The 16,927-nt window shown below is 44.0% G+C and overlaps 1 long non-coding RNA gene across 1 annotated transcript; it reads left to right on the forward strand.

Moving 5' to 3' along the window:
- The first annotated feature begins 12,922 nt into the window (after positions 1 to 12,922).
- LOC120963189 (uncharacterized) lies at positions 12,923 to 14,376 on the forward strand. Its single transcript, XR_012182752.1, has 2 exons — positions 12,923 to 13,068; positions 13,592 to 14,376. It is a non-coding gene; the product is annotated as an uncharacterized lncRNA (long non-coding RNA).
- The last annotated feature ends 2,551 nt before the right edge of the window (positions 14,377 to 16,927 follow it).

Consider the following 16,927-nt stretch of genomic DNA (forward strand, 5'->3'; position numbering starts at 1 on the left):
AAGCAATCGTGCCCCCCGCTCAAGGTGTCTAGCGATATCGCTAATCATCGGATGCTACTGCCCGGTACCACTCTTGATGATTACCTGCCCGATGATGTACAGTTTGAAACGGCTGAGGTAGTAGACGTCTTTAGATACGAGCACGGGAAGCCTCTCGTCAAACCTGATCATCCTCATCTAACAACGATGATGCAAAAATTGCATGACTGGTACATCGAAACCTACAGGAAGTCTGGGAAAGACAGTTTGTTAATCGGAATTAAAAAAGAGCATGACTTCCCTGGAGTCGACTTGCTGCCTGTTGAATTAGTGGAGTTATTTCAATTATACAATCAAAAGGCCCTCGACAAACAACTCATGACTTGCTACTGTCTGTAAGTATTACTTCTATAATTAAGTCTCTAGCTCAGCTCGTTCATTGCATGTATATATAATTATCCTCACTATATTATGCAGATTGAAGATGGTCGAATGCAAAAAAATAGGAATCTTCGACATTGGGTTCATTAGCCCAAATATCGTAAATGAATGGTCGGTACAAAAGGCGGATGAAGATACCGAGAACAACTTACTACAAACGTTCCTTACACATCAAAACAAAAGGGAAATACTCTTTCCTTACAACTTCAAGTGAGTATTACTGTCTTCTGCATATTCGGTTCCGCTTACTCGTGGTTAAGTAATGTAGGTGAGTTATGCATGCGCAACCTCCACTATATTCTGCTATCCATTAACCTTGATGGGGCATTAGTAATTGTCTTAGACTTGCTCCGTAAAGATCCTAAGTATTATGCGGACATGACTGCAATGCTCCAGAAGTAAGTTCAATCAATACCGGGACCATATCGGCAACTTTCGTTCATTTCTTGATATCAAGTAATCATTTTCTTTGCCTGCCAGGTTTTGGAAAATGTTCACCGCTAAGGTTCCGGGTCTAAAGAAGGAGCTGCGATTTACACACCCCAAAGTAAGTAGTACTAGCTAGTTTTGCGCATCTCTCATTGATTCTAGTTTCATCAATACCATTATCATGCTTGCTTATCAGTTTGATTGAACTCTATTCTCGTAAAGTGCTTGTTGCAGGCACCCAACACTCATTTATGTGGATACTACGTAAGTTCATTCACTACTATACCTCTGAACGGGCCTCCTCTGAGAAACAATTTGAAGTACGTAAACAATATTCACAATTTTATTTCATATATTACCATCAATTGTGTTGAGTTTCATTCATATATATGTATTGACCCCTTCTTTAAATTAGATCTGGCAGATGCGGGATGAACTCCTACCACATGATCGCATACGAGCAATTCAAGAGGAATTGGCGGGATTCTTTCTTGACCACGTCATACCTGAACAAGGAGAATACCATGTGAAATTGAAATTGTTGTAAGGGATGTTATATATTGTACATATGTAGCAGCGTCGGATAGATATACGAAAACTTGTTGTTCGACCAAGCACGAAGAAAGAGATGTAACTTCTCTCTATATATGTTCATGACGATCTTGTGTAATTAATGGTTTCCTTTATTTGCTTACTAGCTAGCGTCGAGTTCTCTCTATATGTGTAGTAGTTAGAGTCGACCAAGCACGGAAAAAGAGAGGTCACTTCTCTCTATTAGCTCGCTAACACAATATGAAACCCCTAAATTAACCCTCCAAAACCCCTAAATCCCCCCTTCCAAAAAAAACCCCCAGCGACTGCGAGCTGCTGACGCGTGGCCACCTTTTGGTCCCGGTTGGTGTTACCAACCGGGACTAAAGGTCCTCCCTCCCCGCCCCAGGCAGCGCCATGTGGAGGGCCTTTGGTCCTGGTTCGTAAGCAAACCGGGACTAAAGGTTTTGGGTATTAGTCCTGACCCTTTAGTCCCGGTTCCAAAACCGGGACAAATGGCCCTCTGGAACAGGGACAAATGGCCCTTTTTCTACTAGTGACTTCTCATAGGAGATACTTTCAGATAGACATAATCTCCTACTCCAAAAATTAATTCTCTTCTTCGATTATCTGCATAGCTCTTCTAACGAGTTTGTGCCACTCTCAAGTTCTCTCTAATCAACCTGACTTGTTCCTCGGCATTCCTGAGCACATCTGGTCCAAAGACTTAACTTTCACCCGTTTGATTCCAGAACAACGGTGTTCTACACTTACGCCCATACAATGCTTCAAACGGTGCCATCTTTAGACTATTATGGTGACTGTTGTTGTAAGAGAACTCCGCATACGGTAAACTTTTATCCCAACTAGTACCATACTGCAATGCACAAGCTCTCAACATATCTTCAAGACTCTGATTGAGCCTTTCTGTCTGTCCATCAGTCTGAGGATGATATGATGTACTGAAATTCAACTTCGTTCCCAAAGATTTATGCACTTTCTGCCAAAAGATAGACGTGAACTGCGTACCTCTATCAGACACAATCTTCTTAGGAACTCCATGCTGACATACTATTCTTTCCATGTATAGCTCTGCCAATCTTGCCCCGCTATAAGTAGTCTTGACAGGCAAAAAGTGAGCGACTTTAGTGAGACGATCCACTATTACCCATATAGAATCATAACCTTGCTGAGTATGTGGTAATCCCACTATAAAGTCCATTCCGACTTCTTCCCATTTCCACTCAGGAATCTTCATTGGTTGCAACAAACTAGCGGGTCTCTGATGCTCAGTCTTTACCCTCTGACAAGTGTCACATATAGCTACATACTCAGCCACATCTCTTTTCAATCCATACCACCAGTACTTCTCCTTAAGATGTAGATACATCTTAGTACTTCCAGGATGAATAGAATAGGCTGACTCATGTTCTTCACGCAAAATTGTATCATGAATGGCTTTCACCTTAGGTACACATATCCTTTTTCCAAACCATAAGGTTCCATTCTCATCTATTCTGAAGCCAGGTGCTTTACCAATCACCACATTCTCAGCTATCTCCTTTAGCTTTCATCTTCTAGCTGACCCTTACGTATTTCTTGCTCCAACGTAGGAATCACTTTTATCTCCATAGCACTAGCAACAATACCAAGGTTCAGATGTTGCAACTCCGCATACAACTCTTCTGCCTCTGGTCTCAACTTACGATTGTTGTCATATTTCTTCCTACTAAGAGCATCAGCTACAACATTCGCCTTACCTGGATGATAATGTACCTCCGGTTCATAATCCTTGATTAACTCTAGCCAGCGACGTTGTCTTAAATTCAGATCTGTCTGAGTGAATATATACTTCAAGCTCTTATGATCGGTGTAGATATCACTCTTGTGACCAATCAGATAGTGTCTCTAGATCCTCAATGCATGTACCACAGCTGCTAACTCCAGATCATGAGTAGGATAATTTAACTCATGCTTCCTCAACTGTCTCGATGCATGCGTCGGTGGTGGTGACCTCATGTTCGCTCGCACCGTGTTCGATGAAACGCCAACGAGGGTCAAAAGCTTCGAACCGCATCGGCATCGCTCGGAGTAGCAGCGGGTACACGCTGGAGTGCTGGATGTGATGCTTGGCCATCTCCAACTCACGAGCGTGTAAGAGAGTAATCATGAGACATTAATGATTTAATTTGGTTTTGCAATGTTTTTATTTTAAAAATAGTTGGTTTATCTTTGTAAAATAGTTATTTACATGAGAATTATTGAACAATATAGTTTTTAAAGAGCAATTTGCATTCAATCAGTCTTCATTCTTAACGAAGCTACGAGTTCACATTTGCTCTAACCAAACGGTCTTCAATTTTTGCCACCACAGGAGCCTTGTATTAGCTCTTGCGGTGCGAATGGGAGCTCGGATGTCCGTGCGACGAAGCTGATCTATGACAGTGGCCTTGGTAATCCTGTGCCCTGGTTGGTAAGTTGGGAGACAGCAGGGATGCAAACCAGCGCCAACGATGGGCGAAGATTGCACGACGGATGAGCGGCGCTAGAGATGGAAAATCTGCCAAAGCAGTTTAGGTGAAAGGATAAAGATGTAGTTTTCATTTTTTCTAATAATGAAAGTCGGACTCACTATAAAGATCGACGTGGGCTTAACTTTATGGAACTGGGCCTTATGACACGTAGGGCCCATCTGAAGCTTCTAGAGTTGTTAATCCTGTGGTTGAGAATGTGTGTGACAAAGCCTGTGTTTGAGTATTTACTATCTATGGAAGTATAAACAATTTACAATCTCACTGGATCCATAAGCCAATATCCTTGAATGTTATTTTTTCTGTTTGTGTGTATATGTTGCAAGTTTTCTTGTTTTATTTTAGGTTTGGTACTCTAGGTCTAGAAATTTTTTTGTTCTTTTTTTAAAATTTCAAAATCGAGGGGTGCCACTAGATGTCTCAGTTTTTATTAAAAGAAATATTTGGTCCAAAGTTGAATGAGCGTGTCATGCAGGGTTAAATCACAAGATAAACTGATGAAACACATGATGCATTAGTGGATATATATATATATATATATATATATCTCACGGGTGATTTGAAGACAAATTGAAAAACATGATGTGTTAGTTAAATAAATAAATATCATGATACAAATATAAGTAACCATGCAATAAACTATGGACATGTCCAATACTTCCACGCACGGGCATTTTTGCTACTATTAATAAATCAGATTCTATAACTCCCGAACGTAGCGTGTTTATGGTGCTCGTCCCAAACGTGCCAGCAGTTGTTCGATGGTGGTACGAATCTTGAAGCAACAATGGTCTGCCACGTCAGCGCAGGATTCCGTTCGGAAAATCATCGAGTCATCACGAACACTTTGCATTTTCCCAAACGTATCTTTATCAAATTGTGCTTCTCCACACCACCGCCCACTCTGAACCACACACGCCACTCCAGTGCATCCCCCTCTCCTCGACACGTGTCTCGTGGGGAAGTGCACCGGCGACGAGGCGGGCTGCGGCGAAGAGGATGCGAGCGGCGCCGGCCGGCAAGAGGAGGCGGCCGGCGGAAACAAGGAGTGGAGGCCTCAAATAGCAAAGCCTCGGTCATTTTAGGAAGCGGAGCAGCGGCCGATTTGGGAGGCCGAGCGGCGGACGATTTGGGAGCGGAGGTCACCGGCGGCGTCCCCATGGGTGTACGAGGATCTGGCCTTGGTCGTCTGCTTCCATACAAGACGCCGCAGGCGTGGAGCTTCGGCCAGAGCAGCGTTGCTCGGGGAGGAGCTAGCCATGGACGGGAGCTGCGTTCAGAACCTCGCGGCGGTTGTAGAAGAGGGCGCATGGGTCAGCGACAGCGGGGCCACCAACCACCGGAGCTCTTCATGGCTAGGTGTGTGTCCTGCATCTGCATGACCAGGTGCTCCGCCCGCCGTGTTGCTCGTCCCGCCCAACGGCTCTGGATCTGTACTCGAATCAGGCCAAGAGCTCTGAACTCCAAGGCTCCAATGTAACACCCCGGATGTAACTTTCCATATTTGCAACTCTAACTCTTGCCATTTTCGGCTATGTGCTATGATTATTCCCGTCGTGGTCGGGTTTTGTTTTTCGTTTTGCATTTTGTTCATGTCATGCATTTCATATCATGTCATCATGTGCATTGCATTTGCATACGTGTTCGTCTCTTGCATCCGAGCATTTTCCCCGTTGTCCGTTTTGCAATCCGGCGCTCCCATCTCCTCCGGCGCACCCCTCTTGTTTTCTTTCGTGAGCGGGTGTCAAACGTTCTCGGAATGGACCGAGGCTTGTCAAGTGGCCTTGGTATACCACCGGTAGACCACCGGTCAAGTTTCGTTCCATTTGTAGGTCGTTTGGTACTCCAACGGGTTAACCGGGTAACCGCAGATGCCTTCTGTGTGTTGCAGCAAAATCCCCTCTCAAAACAGCCCAAAACCCACCAAACTCTCTTCCATGCTGTAGGTCGTTCGATCATGATCGTGTGGGCGAAAACCGCACCTCATTTGGACTCTCCTAGCTCCCTCTACCTATAAAACTACTTCCCCCTCCGAATTTTTCCACAGATCAAACCCTAACCTTCGTCCCTCCGCGCGCCGGACACGTCCGCCCGCCGCCGGACGAAGTCGCCGCCGTCGCCCGGCCAACCGCGTCACGCCACCTGTCCCCGTCGGCTCTCCCACCGCCGCGGCCCGCAGCTGGCCCACGCGGCTCGCGCGCTGGCCGTCACCACCGCCGCCTCCCTCCGCCGCCGCGCTGCCCCGCGCCGCCACCGTGCGCCGCCGCCGCCGCCTCCCTCCGCCGGCGCCGCCCCGCCACCGACCACCGCTCCGGCGCCCCTCCGGCCTCCTCCTCCGGCGCCCGACCTCCGGCCGCCTCCCTCCGGCCTCTCCTCCTCCGCTCCGGCCGAAGCCCCGGCGAGCCCGAGCCGGCGAGCTCGAGGCCGCCCGATCCAGATCTGCCACGGGTTGACCTTTTTCCTCACCCCCGAAAATCTCCAAGTCCCAGCATTTTTACATCATGTGCCTTTGTTCATAGCATCATAACTCTCTGCATATAGCTCCGTTTCGCGCGTGTAATATATCGAATTGTTCGTCTCGTGATTCTCTACATTTTGTTCAATTGAACCATGTTCATTAGAGGCCATCTTGATGCCCAAATATCTGTTGCAAGAGTGCTAGTTGCTGTTATCTTCTGGTTCTTAGCAGAACTTGGAGATTTGTTATTTTTGTTGCATTTATTCTGTGCATCTTATGGGCATGAGCTCTACATGTATTTTGTTTTATGCCATGCCATCTTTCCAGTGGTGTATGCCATGTATTTTTGTGATCTCTGTGGTGACTATCACAAGCATGCAAACTAGGCCCCGTAACGTTTCTGATTTCAGGGACTTAGTAATTTCTCTAAGTCTTTGTCTGCTGTTATTTTCTTGCCATGTAAACTTGATGCTACAGAGAGATCCATGCATATTTTGGAGATGTTCATTAAGGATATTTTGTAGATATTGTTGTAATTGATCCATTCCTGCCCTTGTTTGCAATTATGGAGTGGCATAGCATGACTCAATCTTGCTCTACTTTTGCTATAAAATATTTCTGGCAGATTCTTAACATGATATTCAATTTTTCCAAGCTTGTTGTAGTTGATCCATACATGCTATGCTTATGTTATTGACATGGTAAAAAAAAGCTTCATAAACATGCCATCTTACTGTAGGTATGCTTGTTTTGTCATGCATTGCCTTGTGGTGAGTGCATCAATCTCACCAAGATGCCTTCATATTATTAGTTCTGCCATGCTCTGTTTTTTGCTAAGTCTGAAACCTGTTAACGAAACTTGCTATGTTTACATGGTTGCCATCATATCGTCTGGTCCTTTTTGGCTTATGGTCAGTAAGGGACTTTTGTCATATGCATTTAGTAGAATACTTTCATGCCTTGTTTTGCCATTTTAAGTTCCTGTAGCATGTTGATTTCGTACTCTGAACATTGCTACCTGATACTGTTTCTGCCATGTCCAGTAATTTCACCAAGTCTGTGAACCTGTTATCTTTTGCACTTTTGCCATGCTTGTTTGAGCTTGTTATGTTGTGATCTAGCCGTAGCTCAGTGTTCATCTTTTGTCAAGCATCTCATGTAGATTACTGTCATATGCTTTCTTGCTACGTTGGAGTGATGTAGCATTGTTACTTGTTGCATTTTAAGTGCTATCATGCTGTTAATCGCAGATTCGCGTCATTCTTGTTTTGCTTGCCATTTGCAAACCGTGGATCCGTTTCCGGTGATCTTTATATCGATTTCGACCGAAATCATCTCATCTTTCCAGTGGCATGCTTGGTTTGCCAAGTTGCTGCCTTGTTCATCATTTTTCTTCCGGAGCACGCATATGCATCGCATATCATGTCTTGCATATCATTCATGTATTGCATCATGTTGCTTGTGCATTTCTCGTGATTGATTGTGGTTCCATTGCTTGTGTTCTTGTCTTGGGTAGAGCCGGGAGACGAGTTCGTGAACGAGGAACCTGTTGAGTACGCTTACGAGGATCAAGCTTTCGACAACTCTGAGTACCTTGCAGGCAAGATGACCACCCCTCGAAATCACTTCTATCTTTGCTTTGCTAGTTGTTCGTTCTATTGCCATGCTGCGCTACCTACCACTTGCTATATCATGCCACCCATATTGCCATGTCAGCCTCTAACCATCCTTTCCTAGCAAACCGTTGTTTGGCTATGTTACCGCTTTTGCTCAGCCCTTCTTATAGCGTTGCTAGTTGCAGGTGAAGTTAAAGTTGGTTTCATGTTGGAACATGGATATGTTGGGATATCACAATATCTCTTATTTAATTAATGCATCTATATATTTGGTAAAGGGTGGAAGGCTCGGCCTTATGCCTGGTGTTTTGTTCCACTCTTGCCGCCCTAGTTTCTGTCATACCGGGATTATGTTCCTTGAGTTTGCATTCCTTACGCGGTCGGGTGATTTATGGGACCCCCTTGACAGTTCGCCTTGAATAAAACTCCTCCAGCAAGGCCCAACTTTGGTTTTACCATTTGCCACCTAAGCCTTTTTCCCCCGGGTTTTCGCGAGCCCGAGGGTCATCTTTATTTTAAACCCCCGGACCAGTGCTCCTTCGAGTGCTGGCCCAAACCGAGCGATGTCCGGCGCCCCCTGGGCAACCAGGGTCTATGCCGACCCGATGTCTGGCTCATCCGTTGTGCCCTGAGAACGAGATATGTGCAGCTCCTATCGGGATTTGTCGGCACATCGGGCGGCTTTGCTGGTCTTGTTTTACCATTTTCGAAATGTCTTGTAAACCGGGATTCCGAGACTGATCGGGTCTTTCCGGGAGAAGGTTTATCCTTCGTTGACCGTGAGAGCTTATGATGGGCTAAGTTGGGACACCCCTGCAGGGTATTATCTTTCGAAAGCCGTGCCCGTGGTTATGAGGCAGATGGGAATTTGTTAATGTCCGGTTGTAGAGAACTTGTCACTTGACCCAATTAAAATACATCAACTGTGTGTGTAGCCGTGATGGTCTCTTCTCGGCGGAGTCCGGGAAGTGAACACGGTTTGAGTTATGAATGACGTAAGTAGGAGTTCAGGATCACTTCTTAGTCATTACTAGATGACGACCGTTCCGTTGCTTCTCTTCTCGCTCTCTTATGCGTATGTTAGCCACCAGATATGCTTATTGCCGCTGCAGCTCCACCTCATTACAACATCCTTTCCTATAAGCTTAAATAGTCTTGATCTCGCGGGTGTGAGATTGCTGAGTCCTCGTGACTCACAGATTCTACCAAAACAGTTGCAGGTGCCGACGATGCCAGTGCAGATGATGGGATCGATCTCAAGTGGGAGTTCGATGAGGAACGTGGTCGTTACTATGTGTCTTTTCCTGATGATCAGTAGTGGAGCCCAGTTGGGACGATCGGGGATCTAGCATTTGGGGTTATCTTATTTTCATTTGGATCTTGACCGTAGTCGGTCTATGTGTGTATTTTGGATGATGTATGAATTATATTTATGTATTGTGTGAAGTGGCGATTGTAAGCCAACTCTTTATCCCATTCTTGTTCATTACATGGGATTGTGTGAAGATGACCCTTCTTGCGACAAACCCACAATGCGGTTATGCCTCTAAGTCGTGCCTCGACATGTGGGAGATATAGCCGCATCGTGGGTGATACATCCAAGCAGACGCCCAGGTGCCTAGGTGAACTTCAAGCAGTCGACCAGGCTGCTGGCTTGGAACTCCAAGCTAGGAGAAGAGCTTGTTGATCCCATTTGCTCTCGGAGTTCAAGGTGATATTCTGGCTAATCCCCTGTGTCGCACCTGCTACTCCCGGCCATGCACGGCTAGTGCTGCTCTGTGAGCATAATTTTCACTTGTTTGCTTACTTTGGAGAGGTCAAATGGTTAACCAAGTAGATGTAGTATGTGCACATTGTAAGATAACATATATACGTGCAATCCAAATTTCACGTGTTTCCATGGCATTTTAATTTCACACACCATGGCAAATTATTCATAAACAGCATGGCATTCCATCATAGAATTAGAATAATCTTTGCCATGCTCAAAGTTTGTATCATGTACAAGTTGCCATGCTGATTTCTAGACACATAAAAATAGTCAAACATTTTAGGTAAAATTTTGCCATGCTATTTTACAGAACACACAAACATTTGCAGCCTCCATACATAACTAAATATTGTACAGTTCAATTCTCATTTGGAGCTATCACAACATCTTTTTGTCACCAGTAGTGTGTCTCAAGCAGGTGGTTAGGGGGTGTTCAACCTCTGGTGAACGAATCATGCCTTTTTTGCATGGTTAGTTTTGTGTCTCAAGGATGGCAAATTTTAAGGTGTCATTTTGTGGAAGATCGTACTGTGAGTGTGGTGTTGGTAGGTCTATGTTTTACGTCGATGGTCGTCTTTAGGGTGGTGCAGGTGTTATGTTGCTGCACGAGTAGCTCGATGTGAGTCTAATTTCCCCCTAGAATGTTGCCATGTCTCCCATTTTGTTCGGCACGGCAAAATTGCCATGTTTTTAGTTTAAAAACATCTCGTATAGTTTTTTTTTCATATCTCAACATTTTTACACTTTGCCTTCTAAACCATTGCATTTTGCCGTGGTATTCTTTCAATTGTCAAAAACAACACAAAATGGCAACTATTTCCATGGAAATTTTTACTATTTATTTGACCTTTATTAACATGGCGAATTTACCTAAACCCCCATGGCAATATTTAACTTTTATTGCCATGGCAGGTTTTACTATTTATTTGTCATGGCAATTTTACCTAAATCCCCATGGCAATGTTTAACTTTTATTCTCATGCAAAGTTTTATTATTTATTTCACCTTCATTAACATGGCAAATTTACCTAAATCCCCATGGCAATATTTAACTTTTATTGCTATGGCATGTTTTACTATTTATTTTACCTTCATTAACATGACAAATTAATCTAAATCCCCATGGCAAATTTTATTATTTATTTTCCATGGCTAATATACCTTCATTAACATGGCAAATTTACCTAAATCCCCATGGCAATATTTAACTTTTATTGCCATGGCAAGTTTTACCCCTATTAATATGACTATTTTACCTGAATCCCCATGGCAATATTTAACTTCTGTTGCCATGGCAATTTTTACCCCTATTAATATGACTATTTTACCGGAATCCCCATGGCAATATTTAACTTCTGTTGCCATGGCAAGTTCTACTATTTATTTGCCATGGCTAATGTACCTTCATTAACATGGCAAAATTTACCTAAATCTCCATGGCAATATTTAAATTTTATTGCCATGGCAAGTTTTACTTTTTTATTTGCCGATGTCAGATTGACCATTATTAACATGCCAATTTTACCTAAATCTCCATGGCAATATTTAACGTTTATCGCCATGGCAAGTTTTACTTTTTATTTGCCATGGATAATTTACCTTTATTAAGATGGCGAATTTACCTAAATTCCCATGGTAATTTTTAACTTGTATTGCCATGGCAAGATTTACTATTTATTTGACCTTCATTAACATGGCAGATTTTACCTTTTTATTGCCATGTGAAATATATGCACATTTTAATATGATTTTGGTTATGATGTATTTTCTTTGTTTTTTCAACTTTTTTGTGTTTTTCACACACGACATTTTTCTCATACATTACATGTAATTTTATGAAAAAATACCATTACATTTTGTGCTATGAATTTGCCATTTGCAAATTATTTTGTGTTGTATGACGGAAATTGCCATGACTTCTTTTTCTTTTTTGGGTTGTTGTTAAAATATATTCACCCATGTCAATTTTCCGCGTTTGAAAATTGATGGCAGTTTTACTTAACAAAGCAAAAAAAAAATGTTCTTTTTTACCACAGCAAAAAGAAAAGAAATATCCGGGTGTTTTCTTTTTTTCATTACTAGTCTTTTTATTCATCTTTTTGGGCTCTTAGGGGCTGGGGAGGTGTTCAGGCTAGGGCTTTTATCATTCCGAACGAGTGGGTTCGATCGTTGCCCCTCCCATACCGAACGAAACATTCGATCTCGGGTGCTCCCATACCGATCGTCAGCGCCATATCGGGTCCTAAATTTAAATATATTTTTTGCCATCGCAATCCCCAATTGGCATGACAAAATTTAGCTAAATATAATGGCAAATTTTCACTTTTATTGCCATGACATTTCTTACTCTTTTTATTTGCCATGGCAATTTTACAAATTTTCATGCCTAAATTACCTATGTCTACATGGAAAATATTTAACTATTATTGCCATGGCAACTTTTACTCTTTTTTGCCATGGAACTTTCACATTTATTTGCGATGGCAAAATTACCAATACTGCCTTGGAAAGTTTACTTAAAACGCCTTGGCAATTTTTACTCTTTATTTTTGCCATGGCAATTTACATATATTTTCCATGGCTAAATTATCTATATCAACATGGCAACATGGAAAATTTCACTTTCATCTTTTTTCAAGGGATTTTTACTTACAAAGCAACTTGCCATGACATTTTTTCTGTGCCATTGCATCTTTTTGTCCATGGCAAAATCTTTTTTGTGAAAGACGAATGTCATTTTCTGGTTTGCATCAATGGGATTTCTTAGTTCTCAATTTCCCCCTTTTAATGGCATTTTTTTTCATAGCATAGCAAAGTCTGGTCTTTATTTCACAAGCTTAAAATATGTCTTTCAGTCACAGTACAAACTGGGCTTTCCTTTTTTCTTTTTTTATTAGTCACAACAGAAGAAGCCTGTACGGGTGTTGGGGCTGGGGCTCCACTTTGTTCGATCGATGCCCAGATTCATTATCGGCGTCCTAATAAATTGGTAAAAAAGCCTCTCAAAAAAATATAAATTGGTAAAAATCAGAGAATGCGAGGCGTATACCAAACCTGGCCAAATGGGCCGGCCCGGCCCGGCACGGCACGGCTGGGTTAAACGGGCCAGGCACGGCTCTGTGCTTTTACCTCCTATAAAAGAAAAGCCGCCCGCCTCCGTCTCTCCCCCGCACCGCACTCCATCGCCATCGCCTCGCCGCCGTTCCCCGCAACCCCCCTGTGTGTCGACCCAATCTCAATCTCACGGATATCACCCGACGGGACGGGACCCGGCGCCTCGTCCTCTCCAGATCTTACGCCCGCCGGCCCGAGGTGAGCGATTGGAGTTCCGATTTGGTTGGTAGGCGCTGGTTCGTAGGTCTCGGATCCAGCGTGGTCTCTCGTTCCGATTGTGGTTGGTAGGCGCCTGGTCTTGTATCCTTTCCTGCCTGGCTTTGAGTATTCGTATGACTAGGATAGGATTTAACTAGGGTTTGTTTGGTAACACCACCCAGGGTTCGATTATCCGTAATAAGGAATCAATCTGACGTTTTAGTTAGGGTTTGCTTGGTAACACACACAGCGTCGGTTGTAATTCTGGAGATGCAATTTTCTTGCTCACAATAATGCAATGAATGATGGGATCTCTATCTACTTTGAACCAAATTATATTATATTCCCTCTGTTAATTATTTTTCTGTTTTGGGTATTCGTTCTTTTTGTTTAGTTGCCTATCAGTACATGGTTGAATTGCTGCTTTCACTTCATATTAATAACTATTCTGTCGCACAATGCAAATTTGCTGCTGTATGGTCTCTTCCTGACATTAAATCCTCCTCTGTTTGTGCTGTACCAGCTGGTAGCAGCAACTCTTCTGCTGCAGTCCGCCAAAAGGAAATGACGAAGCTCTACAAAATCCGCTCCCATGCCCACATCCGAGCCCTGCTGGCCCGCGCCGATGAGCTGGGCCGCTCCCATAAGTTCATGCTTGTGAATCTTGTCTCTCTGGAGTCGGTGCGCATAGCGCGCGAGTCGTATGCACTCCTCTGCCCGCTCATCATGGAGGCGATGTTCTGGTCATGCGGGGAGCTGGATTCCCTCTCGGTCGTGGCAGGCTTGTCGCTGGAAATCCAAAAGCTCGAGCAAGATCTGTTACCCCAGCTCATGGTTCATGAGGCCAAGCTGGAACGGGGCGCCCTGGAAGCCCTCGTACTCATGAAGAACTCAGCAATTACGCTCTTACATCTGAGTAAGTGCTTTAAGGAAGCCTTGGGCGTATTGCTTGCCAAGGAGGATCTGGTCTCAGACCGAGTCGAACAGCTGAGCATAATGCTAAAGGATACTGCTGTTAATGTACTCGGAAGGTAAATGCAACGGTGTCTGGCTTCAGGGGCGTGTCCTGTGGCTGGTCCAGCTGGTCAACCATGTGTTGGAGACCCCGGTTCGTTTCTGTGATCCTGATGAGTTTCCTGATGAGCTAGACTTATCAGCCAGCTCGAGGCTGTTGTGATGAGTATTTCTTAGGGGCGTGGCAAACAGTTTAGAATCAAATGTTGCGATGTATTTCTTGGACCCTCCTTTATGTTTGGATGTGTTACTAATGGATTTTAAATGATATGTATCTTGGGTAGTGTTTTCTCATTCTGTGCTACTAGGGTACAACTTGCAATTACTTTCAGTTTTATTCTGTGTTTTACTGTACAGTCACATGGAGGTATTCGCTCTTTTTGGGGAATATATGCCAAAAGAATATAGTATGTTAGAAAAGAAATCCCAAATTTAAGTCTTTTAAGAGGTTTAACTAAAAGACTACATACGGGTGAATATAGACATACTTTAGAACGTGGGTTTACTCATTTTGCTCCGTATGTAGTTTGGATGAATATAGACATACTTTAGAACGTGGATTCACTCATTTTGCTCCGTATGTGAGTGTCCATGATTAAAGCTTTGCAAATGCCATAAACAAAACATTACCTTGTACTTGAAGCTGAATTGAATTGAAATGTGATTAGCCTTCCACTAGCCAGCGTGTCCATGATTAAAGCTTTGCAAATGCCATAAACAAAACATTACCTTGTACTTGAAGCTGAATTGAATTGAAATATGATTAGCCTTCCACTAGCCAGCGTGTCCATGATTAAAGCTTTGCAAATGCCATAAACAAAACATTACCTCGTACTTGAAGCTGAATTGAATTGAAATGTGATTAGCCTTCCACTAGCCAGCCAAGCAGGAAGGAGCCCATCGTGCGCCATCATTCCATCCTTCATATCTCCATTTCCTCTTGTCGCGTCGCAGTCCTCAACTAAACTAGGCTGTGTTTTACTGTACAGTCACATGGAGGTATTCGCTCTTTTTGGGGAATATATGCCAAAAGAATATAGCAGCACCACCGCATCGAGCCGCGTCCACCCGAGCCCCTCCCCATCCCCAAGACTCCCCGAGCGCCAAATCTGTTGAACCCAAATCTAATCTCGTCTGTTTGTTTCAATCCAACAGCTCACACACGCACTCACTTACCAAATCGGTACCGGCCAATCATGTCTTGACACATGTCCCACCTTATCCAAAACATTATTCAGAACAATTTCCGTTTAATTGAGTTATTTGGTAGTTTTATAGAAAACCCCTAGAACTTCAAACCATCGTAACTTTTATCTATAAATGCTAATTTAGTGAACTTTTTGCAGAACGATACTAGCTAGCCCAAAAATATTTAGCCTTTGAATAGTATAAAATTCAGATTCAAACAGAATGAATTTAAATTTAAATTGGTCATAACTTGCAATTTCTAAATCCAATTAAATTGAATCCTTTTACTGAATAAACTTAGTAAAACATAGTTTCAAATTATCTCAGTGAAAATGAAATTTGAATAATTAAAAAAAATGAATTTAAGTAGAATTCAGGGGATGCCAGAATTCAAAAGAAATTTGGAACTATTTGTGTTGACTTTAAATAAAAGACATAAATGGATTAATTCCTTTTGCAACGAAGTTCAGAAACTTAAAATGAACTTTATTAATAGTTTTGGATCATAATTTGACTTAAGGAAATTCAAAGTAATATTTGGATTCGGTTCAAATTCAACTTCGTTATAACCTTGGAAGCATGAACTCAAATTGAATAAAGCATTTTGCAATATAATTGGGAAACTTAAAATTTACTTAGTAATATTTTGGAGTTAAATTAATTTTAGAAAAATAAATTTAAATTGAATTTAGTCCGAGCACATATAAGACTTGAATTGAACTGTAGCAAATAATTTAGGATTAATACTTGACCTTAGTCTAAACTGGGGGTTGAAAAAATGAACTTTAGTAATTATATTGGATTTGTATTTGATTTTATAAAAAGAATAAATAAATTGAGTAGGGCTTGAACTGCCGTCAAAGTAGGAGTAGTAGTAGAATCGGATATCATCTCAAAAATATATATATAAATATATAGTAACGTAATATAGGCCGCCGCCGCCGCCCAAACCATCGATCCGTGGGGTGCCAGTGCCATGCCGACAGACCACGCAGAGGCAGAGGCAGAGCCAGAGCCCGCCGGCGCCGGCGTCAGCCTGTCGCCGGATGTGCTGGCCAACATCCACGCCCCCCTGGCCTTCCCTGAGCGCCTCGCCTTCGCCGCCGTCTTCCGCGCCGAGCGCCACGCCTTCAGGCCCGAGGCGCCGTACCTCCTCCTCCCCGGCCGGACCCCGGACACCGCCACGCTCTTCTCCGTTGCCGACCGCCGCGCCGCCGCCGTGCGGTCCCCGGCCCACGCCTTCATCGGCTCCTCCCGCGGGTGGCTCGTCAGCATCAACACCGCCGCCTTTGCCGCGCTGTGCCTCGTCAACCCGGTCACCGGCGAGCAGCGCGGGCTCCCGGCCATCACCACCATCCCCTGCGTACACGCGCTCCACGGGGGCTCCCACTTGGAGTTCACGCTGGAGCCCTTCACCAAGGGCCCGCCGTACCCCGGCGGCCGCCAGCCGGTTGGCACCTTCACGCTGGAGGCCGAGCAGACGCGCGGCCTCCTCTACTGCAAGGTCGTCCTCGCCCCCGCCGCCGCCGCGGCCATGCTGATCACGGGCCCGTGCTTGGGCGTGCCGGCCTTTGCGATGACGGAAGACGCCGCGTGGAGGCTGGCTCCCTCGCGCGACGGCGTGGAGGACGCCATCCACCACGACGGCAGGTTCTAC

The sequence above is a fragment of the Aegilops tauschii genome, chromosome 4 (genome assembly GCF_002575655.3).
Source record: "Aegilops tauschii subsp. strangulata cultivar AL8/78 chromosome 4, Aet v6.0, whole genome shotgun sequence".
Lineage (NCBI taxonomy): Eukaryota > Viridiplantae > Streptophyta > Magnoliopsida > Poales > Poaceae > Aegilops > Aegilops tauschii.